Below are 10,353 nucleotides of genomic sequence, written 5' to 3' on the forward strand. Positions count from 1 at the left end.
CGGCTCTACCCCAGCAATATCATTTCTAGGTCCTGAACACTTCTGTTCTATCATGCCCCAGGGACTTTGCATGTGCTGATCCTTCTGCCAGGAACCCACTCCGCTCCAACAAGTCATACACAGATTTCTTTTTCCACCTCTAAGTAAGTCCTTCACAATCCATGGTTTCCCCAGCACCTGCCCTTCCCCAGCGTGGGCCGCATGGCCCCTGCATCATAGTGTGTCAGACCACCTGCCGCCTGCCTGCTGCTGTCAGTGAGCCTCGGCCTTCAGCTTGTATCTCCAGCCCTGGGGGAGCTCGCCAAAGTCTAGACTGCTGGGTCTCACCCCCAAATCTCTGATTCATTAGGTCTAAGGCGGGAGTCTGAAGATCTGCATTTCCTATAGGTTCCCAGGCAATGCTGACGCACCTGGTCTGGGGACCACATATGAGCCCTTTGAGCTAGATCTCATCATTTCAATCTCTGAACCAATCTGGCTTAGAGTTGGCGTTCAGTACACAAATGCACGCAAGGTCCTGATTTATCTGTTGTAGCCGGTGTGGGTGGCAGGAGAATTCACTGAGGCCAGTTTTCCCGATGTGTCTGCTCTGCTGTGGAAGAGCTTGCTCTTGCTCTCTCTCTCTCTCTCTCATCCCCTTTTCCCAAGATGGAGGCCAAGTCTTTGGATCCCGTGTCTTGGGGGCCGCTCGCTTCCAAGACCAGGCGCAGAAGGTGCTGGGCTAGGAAGACAGTCCACCCTCTGGGCCCTGGAAGCTTCTCAAGAGGGGCATAGGCCAGAGCCTGTGAAGGCAGAGGCGTGGAAGCCTGGGCGGGGGCGGGGAGGGAGAGGGGAGGCAGAGGCAGCAAGCCCAGGCAGAGGGTTATTGAGCATCTCTGGAGACCAGCAAGAGGTGGATGTGGGGGGATCCAAGGAGCTAGAGGTTCAAGTGCTGGAACAGCCCTCCCAAGCGGCGGCAGGACTTCCGTGGAGGCCAGCCCGAGATGCCTGGGCAGGGCCGGGAGGCTGTGCACCCAAACTCCACTCTTGGGCCCAAGATGGCGCCCACTCACCTGCCCCGGATCTCACGGCTTGCCAAACCCTAGCGGGCCGAAGCCCAGCTGGTGCCCCTCCCCCCGCCCCTGCCCCGGATGTTCTGGGCCACAGGAGGCCAAGACCCCTACAGGATGCGATTAGTGGTATCATTTTCTAAATGACAACACTGAGTTTGAGAGGGCCTAAGTAACATGCCCTGGGGGGCAAGAAGCCCCCCTTCCCCAACATGCCTGGGATGGAACATCCTTCAGATGGGTAGAGGGGGCTCCGGGGCAGACTGTCAGACCTCAAGAAGTAAAGGCGGATGATACATCCGACACCGCAGTGACGGCAAAATTCAAACCTGCTGTGAGTCCACTTAGAGCCAACGATACCCCAGGGCCCCGTGCTCGGTCCGGGGCTCTTCCTGACAGGGAAGGAGGGTGGCACCAGCGGGCACAGCTGTAGGCACGCAGAATCTTAGCAGGTGGACAGCAAGTAGCAAATGTCCTTCCTTCCAGGAGCCTTGGGCTGCCTGACAGAAGAGGGAGGCTGGGCATGTGTGCAGCCAGACGCAGCATCCAGGAGTCTGTCCCTCCAGGCCGGGCTGGATGGTGGCCTGCCCCGGGCCACCTGCCAGAACTCCAAGACACAGAACACTGGAGACCCTCGAGACTGAGAGCAAACTGCAGCCAGGATGGCAGGCTCTCTCCCCAGCCCCCCTCTCCAGTGGGACCACTGAGGCCTGGATGGCCATTCAACACAACAGCCACCTGGCCCCTGTCCCTGCCTGACTGCACACCTGTCCCCTGCTCCTGGGGAGGGGAAAAAAAAAAGGCAGGAAAGGTCCAGACTTGGGAAGCCGCCTCTTCAAAGAGAATGTTGCTAGGAAAGGGAAGGAGCTGGCTGGCAGGGGAGGGGGCGTTTGCTTCTTCATTTAGATCCTTCTGGATCACTTGAATTTTTAAGGACCGTGTATTACTTCTGCGACAATAACTTGTAAAAATAATTTTTGTCTGAAAAATGCAAAGCAGTACCCAAAAATCTCTTGGGAAGAGAAAGGTCTGTGCAACAAATAGCACAAGGGGTCATTAAGTACGTCATCAGCACCCTTCCGGTACGTGTCCCCCGCGCCCGGCGTTCTGCTCTGTGTTTTTACACCCGTGATTTAATCTAAGCTCCCCACAGCCCTACGTGCTGGACGCTGTTGGTGCTATCATTTTCTAGATGAAAACACTGAATTTGAGAGAGGCTACGTAACACGCCCAAGGTCACCCAGCCTTGGGGAAGGGCTCTGAACCGTCGGGAGCCTGGAAGCAGCTCCACCATAGATCGGGGTGCGCCCGCGGTGCTCCTTCCTAAAACTGCCACTGAGAAACCGACAGGCTCCAAAACCGTTTGTTCTGCATCCGCTCCATGGCTCGAAAACCACTGACATTGCCAAGGAGTCAAAATCAAAAACACAGCCAGAGCCTGGTGTCTCCAACCACCTTGGAATCTTGGACTGAGGCCAGGAGAGCATGTGTCACAGGAAGTCCACCGCAATCCGTCCATCTGTCCATCCATTCACCAGCCAGTGACGGAAGGCGCCGCGTGCCCGGCTCTGGGCTGGATCCTGGCACCTGGAGAGGGCGAGAGGCCCACGGCCACCAGGAGAGGGACCAGGTGAGCACAGGGCAGATTGGACCCCTCGGTGCCTTCCAGTCTGTATGCTTTGCTTCCTCTACAAATTTCCAGTCCCAACGACTGGAATCCAAACAGACATCAAAGGGGGAATGAATGAAACGCAACCCCGCAATCCAGGCCCCGCGGCAGGCCATTCTTCTTCTCCCCAACTACTTGGTTTGCGTAACGCTGGCCCAGGGCTTGACAATCCAACCCTTCCCGCGGCTCCGGGTGCGGTGCCAGGCTTGCTCTGGCATTTCACCCAGGCCTCTGCCCTGAGACGGAAAGGGAGAGGTTATGAAAGGTCCAGGAGCTGGGGACGCAGGTGAGATTTCTCCCAGGGGTCCGGCCTGCAGAGCTGAGCAAATCGTTCTCGGCATGAGCTCACTTGGCTAACGGTGTGGGCAGGGCTGGCTGGAGGGCAGCCCCAAGTGCCACTGAGCTGCCCAGAGCAGGGAGTCTGGGCATCCTGGTCAGCTCTCAGAGGCCCAGGCACGTGGCAGGTGTTCAGGAAATGCTTGACTACTCAGTGAATAAATGTGGTTTTGAGGAAGGCAGCTCTCTGTCCCCATTTGGAGATGGGAGGGGTGTGACTTGGCCTGATCACCGGATTTGGGGGGACACGGACTCAGCTTCCCTATAGGCAATATACACCAAAGACCATTGAGGATTCCTCCCAGAATCATGAAACTGAAATACGTAAATAATAAGGAGACACACAGCGTGAGTGCTGTCACTGAGTACTGACCCTCTGGCGGGCAAGCTGGTGAGTACTTTATCTTATTAATTATCTTATGAAATCTCCACATCAGGTCTGTGAGATATGTAGTATCATTATCCCCAATTTACAGATGAGAAAAATCAAGGCTCAGAGGGCCAAGGCCGTACGACTCGCAGAGCAGAGCTGTGATCCGCACGCAGGTCTGACTCAGAATTAAATGTCGACAGCTGGCAGGGGCCGCCTCCCTAGTTTACAGATGAGACCGTACAGGAAAGGGAAGCTGAGGACGTGGGTGGCAAGGCTGGGGCCGGAACCCAGGCCTTCTAACTCCCAGCCCAGGCTCTGCCGTGGCTTGCGAAGTTACAGGTGAACACCGTTTCTCTGGTCCTTAAAGAATCTCGGAGTTGGGGGGATTACTCTGGGTCCCTGTGCAGCAGCCCATCTTCTGAAGGGGTCCTCCGCCACTCCCTTTCCTGAGGATGGAGGGGGGAAAAGGAAAATGGAAGAGCCACTCTACTCCTAACCTGGGCTGTAGTTTAAAGGCAGACTTGAGGGTGGCCACGCAGCCAAGCCTGGAGGCCAGCCGGGAAGAAGTTGTCTGCATCTATCTCCTTTCCTGCCTGGCACAGTCTTCCAAGCCCTAGGGTCCAACCTCCAGGCTTCTGCTCTCACTGTTTGTTCCTTCCTGGCATCCTTGCCTGTCCGGTACCCCAATTTTGAGAGCCCAGCTGGGAGGCACTGCATTCCCGGACCCCCCCCCCCCAGATGTGACCTTTGGATCTGGCCTTGGAACTCACCAGCCTTCCTTTATAATTCTGCCCTGAACCCTCTTCTTCTCTGCCTTGTATGTCTTTGCTCTTGGGTCTGTCTCCTTATGACTGGCCGGGAGCCCCTTGAGAGGCGGATCTCTGAGGTGCTTCTGAAGGAGCGAGGTACAACAGGAGTGAAGGCTGGCCAGTTCTTTCCGTTTACTTGGGCACCTGCCCCCAGGGTCGCCCCCTCCCTCTCCAGGACCCGTGGCCAGCTGTGTCTTGCACTCTAAGTCCTACAGGGTGGGGACCAAGCCACTCTAGTATCTCTGCAGCGTCAGTGGGGGCTTTGAAAAATAGCGTGGGAAAGCATCAGCTCGTAGACCTTCACCAAGTTCAACTGTGGCTCAGCACTGAAGGAGACACCGGACAAGGAGGAAAGACACCCAGAGGAAGGGTCCTGCCCTCAGGGGATCTCCCAGAACAGAGGACGGGCACCTCTCAGCTTTGCTCACTCTCCAGCCCCAGCAAGGGAAACCGCGCCCGGCACCCGGTGAGAACGTAAGAGCCGCTGGCTGAAGAAATGAATTAATGCTCATTGACCCAGCAGCACTGAGCACACCATATAAGGCCGGTGGTGCCGACCGCTGAGCCGGTCTATGTGATGAGTCAGAGCTGCAGAATCCACAGGCAAGAGAGATGGAGAGCAGAGAGAGAGAGAGAGAAAGAGAGAAGCTGGTGAAGGGCAAGACGCTCTGTGGTTGACCAAAATCAAGCAAAGGACAGAACGTAAAAAGCTCTTGGCCACAGCTGTCTGGGAGGCGGCATCAGAGGCTGCGGTTTTCAATCTTTTTCCTGCAGAGCAATCTTTTTGCAAATGAAATCATACACCGCACCCTAAATGCTTAACAGAGCTGCTGCGGTGGACGTCTGTGGAAGCCGAGAGGCCGGCCGCTCTCCCGTACCGGGAACCCCGGTACGGAGGCCCCCGGCTCCACAGACATGGGGTCCTGCGTCCTTCTCCTCCCCTCCCTGCTGAGTCGCCTCTGAGTGGTGCTGGCTGAGGGGAGGGCTGGGCCGCAGTTGTTCTTCTGAGAAGGAGGCCTTCCCAGGCCCAGCGCTTCTGGAGCCCATTTAGGGCAAATATACCCTACAGCGGCTCAAGAAACGATCCCAGGCCACGGGGGAGTGGGGGGAGGAAGGAAAAAGTCCTCCCAGCAAGTAGAGGGGCCCCCAAGGCAGCCAGATACGGGATGGCTTCTCCGGAGCACAGGAACTCCATATGGGGGCAATCCTTCTGGAAAGTGAAGCATCACCGGGAGGTGCACTGTGTGTGAGTGCGTGTGAGTGGGTGAGTGTGGGCGCACTCAGATTCTGGATCCACAGAAACCGCGGTGCACCTGCCAGAGCAAGGCCACCCCCGTGCCGTCAGCTACAGGAGGGACCCTCTGGGACAAATCAGCATTGCTGTTTGCTCCATGTCCCCCACCCCCTGTTGTAGCATCAACAGGCTCACCTGTTGTTTTGTCTGCCTAGCATCCCTTCCTCCTTCTGAAAATAGCACACGGGTTTTCCCTCTGGGGCTCCAGCACTCTCCCAATTTCAATTACCGTTTCTTGGATTCTGAGCTTTCCCTGTGCCCATCCTGTCCTAAGCCCTTTTCCTATATTACCTTATCTTATCTTCACAAACCCAGAGGGGGGGATGCCCTTGCTTCCCTGTTTGAACGCTGAGGAAACTGAGGCACAGAAAGGGTGACGAGGAACCTGCCCAAGGTCACGCAGCTAGTAACTGGTGGCGTCAGAATTCGAACCCAGGTCTGCTGGACTTCAGAGCCTGAACCACAGGGCTCTCCTGCTCTTGAAGGGTATAAAAGATGACACCGTGATGAAGAATGATCGGGGGACCCTGCTGATGATTTCTATGAGCGACAACAACAGATGCAGCACAGAACCCAGTGCTGAGCAAGCCTGAACTCCCTTACCTGGGTGGCCGGCGTTGGGAGGTCTGGAAAAGGACTGGGCCTGGGTCTAGACGCCGAAGTCAAAGGTTTCAAGTTGCTCTGATGACGATGTCGGAAGCACTCTAGTCTCGGCCACTCTAAGCCCGGGCGGTCCAGGTGATGCCCACCTGTCAGGGACAAGCAGGGTCAGCCATTAGCGCCTGGTCGGGGGAGATCTCATCAGCTCCTGCTGCCCTACATGTCTTCTTTTTGTTTGCGATGCTCTCCGGGTCCCCAGGGGGCGGTGTGACGGGGCAAAGACAGCGGGAACCTGGGGTCATGCATCGGGGTAGCTAGCGGTCCCACCTGAACTTGGCCGGAAACGAGGCTAAGACACAAAGGTATGCACAGGCCTGTGTGTGTACGCCCTGCATAAAAATACATAAGCATCACACCCACCGCGTCTAGCACCGCGGCCTTTGCAGAGCGGGGAAGCGCGACAAATGCATCACGGTTTGCTTTGATGTAAAACGTAAATGTATATGCTGCAGTGAGCGGATGGAAACTCCCCCGGAGTCTGAGTGCATGGGAGGAGAGCTCCTTCCTCAAGTGAAAGTGTATTCCTGGGACGCTCCTGATGTAGCCAGGCCCGGGGCTTCGTTTTACCAGCGAGGAGACTGGAGCCCAGAGAAGGGCCAGGGACAAGTCCAAAGTCACATGGCAAGTTGGTGGCAGAGCGGGGCCTAAACCCTGCATCCCTCCCGACTTGCGGCTGGGTGTTCCCTCCAAGGAGGCACCCTCCTTTGTAGCGGTCGGACGTGCAGCCCGGGCACAGGGCTGGGATCCGCCACATACTGTCAGATGGCCGCTGGTCACAGGCTAGAGCAGAGAACTGTTTCCTGGCTGTGTTCAGACCCCAACAAGGTACAAGAGTCATTGCCCAGAGCGGTCAGAAGCATGGCCTTTGGAGGCAGGTAGATCACGGCCACATGCTGGGGCACTCTTCTTCCAGAAGCGGACCACTGGGATTAGTACTCTGGTGTCCACTCAGAACATCAGTCTCCTCGTCTATCGAACAGGGATAATAACAGCATCTCTCTTCGGAGACTGCAGGCAGTTAAAATGACTTCCATATGTCTGTGAAGCCCATGGCAGAGCATTCGCTCAATAAATGTCAGGGATGTGACGCAGAGGAGAATACGGTGATGGGCTGCACAGGGAGGGGGAGCCCTGGACTGGGGTTTGCTCGGTGTCCCTGGCGAGTCTTCAGACAAAAATCTCAGTTCCACCGAATCATTCCTTCCTTCCGCCCCCACCTTTCTCCCTCTTCGCTGCCTCTCACAGAGCAGCTGGGGGCCCCGGCCCCACATATCTGCCTGCGGGATCCCCACCGCCCAGCCCACATTTCAACAGTGGGCAAAATGCAAATGTCATTAGCACTCTGCACGCCAGTGGCAGCCCGCTCTCGCGAGAACTGAGCCGCGTTTAGGGATGCGGGGGTGACTTCCCCAGGAGGGGTGGAGTTCTCGGCTGTTTTCGGAAGGGGTACAGTAAAGAGAGACAGAAGTGGCCTCAAGAAACAAGGGGGGTTGTTTTAGCAGCGTGCGGTGCCCCGAGGCCTTCCTGACGGCGTCACCAAGGCACCTGGGGTCCCTGCCTCAGCCTCCATCTGAATGATGGGTGCGTCCCAGCCTCTCTCGGCCTCTTCCCCACACATACTTGAAGAAGAGGCTCATCTGGGGGACGCCCAGCCTCCATGTTTCATTTCCACCCCAACCCACCCTTCCTCATACATACTGAAAGAAGCAGACCACCCACTCAATTGACAGACCCTTGGCGGGGTGGGGGGTCTTCACTCCCAGGAGGACTCAATGGACCCTCCGTCCCCGAGTCTTGCAGACAGGGGTCCTGGGTTCCAGTTCGAATGCCACACTAACTAAGGTAAGCACCCAGGCACAGGCTCCCCTTCGTGGGGCCTTGGTTTCTCCATCTGTGAGGGGGGTGTTGGGCCCATTGGCAGTCCCTACAACCTCTCACGGTCAGCTCCCAAGCCCGGCTCTAGTAATGTCCAGGCGGAGCTGCCCAAAAAAGGCCACTCTCCTCTAATTTCCTGATGACTGTGCATGGATGGCCCCAGCGGGCACATGAAGGCTTCCTGGAGGAGGGGGCAGATGTGTGTGCATGGAGATGAGCGCAGGGTGCTGTGGGCAGCAGGGTGGGGTGAGCAAGGGCATCAAGATACCCAAGTGGGGAGCCTCGAGCCAGGGCCGCCTATCAGGGCCGAGCGGGAGATGAGAAGGAAAAGTCCTGGGGTCGGTGCTTCACGCCATTTCCCCATCTGATCCTAACTGTGCCTCATTCCCATTTTACCGATGAGAAGCTGAAGCTCAGAGAGGTTAGGAACCTTGGCAGACGCATGACCGTTAAACAGCACAGATTAGATTTGAACCCGCAGCCAATTTCAGAGCAGAAGCTCTAGATCACTGTGGGCCGCCGCCCGCCACCTAGACTGTTTAAAGTAGAATGCGAACTAGGGAAACGCAGGGTCACGTGCGTCCTGAACGCAGGCGGACGAGCACGGTGGCACGCAAGGGTGAGCAGCACTGTGGCTGCGGCGAGGGGAGGAAGTTGCATGTGGGAATGTGCGTACGCTGCCCTCGTGTGCGTCCCTGCCCAGTGATGCTCCAGCCCTGAGTCCGGGCCCAGAAATGCCAGGTGGGCAGGGCGCGGCGGAGGGGCATCAGGGCTTGGGAGTGGGCAGCCCGAAGGCCCGGGCCATCCCACGGCAGCCTGGGAAGCCCTGTTCTCCAGGCTGTGAGCTGGGCCTCCCCTGCATCACTTCCCCTGACTTCCACATGCCCAGACGCCGACTCCCCTGCCGCCATGGAGGGGGGCATGTCCTGCTCTTGGCCCGCCTCTTCCTTGGCTCGGGCTGCCTGCCCCAGCCGGGGCACAGGACCTGCAGATCACACGGGGCCGCCGCCAGCAGGTAGGGAAGCCAGCAGCTGCCCCAGCGGAAGGCAAGTCAGCCCTGTGGTCCAGCCCCGGCCCTGCCACCAGCCACTGGCCCTGCGACCTGCCTGAGCCTCAGTGAGATCCCGCTGAGCTGTGGAGATGACCACTAAGGGCAAGTGCAAGCACACTGTGAAGTGCTGTGCCCTCCGATGGGGCCGTGGTTCTAATCCCAGTGGCCAAGATAACCCAGAAAGTAACAGAGAGTCCCCAGGGAGGCTTGACTGAGCCTCCAGCCCATGCCTTTATGGAACTCCCCTTCTCCGCTCTCCTGCGCCTCAGTTTCCTCGTAGGTAAAATCGAGGATCCTGGAGCTCCGATACGGAGTGGTCGACAGCCCCCCCGGGTCTAGTCTTCTTTGCCACGATTTGCAGTTGATATGGTGTCTGGATTTCATTTGCCAGAAACCAGAAGGCCATTCACGCGGCAGCGAGCTGAGTACACGGAGCCCGGGACAGGCACACTCTGATGGAAGGGAGGGGGCGGTAAATGGCTGACCCAGAAGGAATGTAACGAATCTGGGAAGACAGAAGGAAGCCTTCAGGAAGGAAGGAGGCAGAGCTGTCGACAGGTGATGGACCCGGGCAGAGTCTTTCCCTGAGGCTGCGCTGGGCTGGCCCCGGAAGCCACAGAGAAGACAGAAGCTCTCCTTCCTGAGACCACAAGCAGCACGGGCACGCGCTCATTTGGTGAGCACTGACGGAACACTCACCGTGTACCTGGGACTCCAGGGGTGCCAGAGATGCTCAAGGCACGGACTACGCCTTCAGAGAGGCTCACGGTCATGGGCATGAGAAGACAATGCCCTTGTCTTCACAGGTCAAGGTGACAAGGAGGGCTCATCACTTAGCTCTGAGTTCAGACGCAGGAGAGGTGCCTCCCTACTTCCTGGAGGAGGGGTCAGGTTTAAATAGAAGATGACAGGAGGGTGCTGTGGGCAAAGGGCTCAGGGTGAGCAAAGGCACGGCAGTACCCAAGTGTGGGCTGGGACTTCCGGACCATGAGCCGAGGCGTTTTCCTGTTGGGGCAGAGTGGGAAGTGAAGCAGGAAGGGGAGGCAGGGGCTGCATGGGCAAGGTCTTGGAATGCCAGGACAAGGAAGATGAACTTTGTCCACAGGTAATGGGGAGCCACTGATGGTCATAGAGCAGAGGTGTGCTTCAGGGAGATGAGAAGCAGGAAGGGGCCCAGGTGGGTGGAAGCAGATGATGAGGAGATGGATGAGCGAGATGGGCTGAACCTGGTAGAAGT

The 10,353-nt window shown here is 57.5% G+C and overlaps 1 protein-coding gene across 5 annotated transcripts in view; it reads right to left on the minus strand.

Annotated features, from left to right (window-relative positions):
* TSPAN18 (tetraspanin 18) overlaps positions 1-10,353 on the minus strand; it is a 172,487-nt gene that overhangs the window by 45,509 nt on the left and 116,625 nt on the right. For 3 of the 5 annotated variants that reach the window (XM_077767448.1, XM_077767450.1, XM_077767451.1), the window contains one exon: positions 6,134-6,279. The exons of 1 other annotated variant lie outside the window; for it this stretch is intronic. The gene's annotated coding sequence lies outside the window, so the exon portion shown is untranslated. Of the gene's footprint in view, positions 1-2,504; positions 2,592-6,133; positions 6,280-10,353 lie in introns of those variants that run through there. One more of the 5 variants, XM_077767452.1, reaches the window with a different exon arrangement.

Source organism: Crocuta crocuta, unplaced genomic scaffold, assembly GCF_008692635.1.
Source record: "Crocuta crocuta isolate KB4526 unplaced genomic scaffold, BGI_CrCroc_1.0 scaffold330, whole genome shotgun sequence".
Lineage (NCBI taxonomy): Eukaryota > Metazoa > Chordata > Mammalia > Carnivora > Hyaenidae > Crocuta > Crocuta crocuta.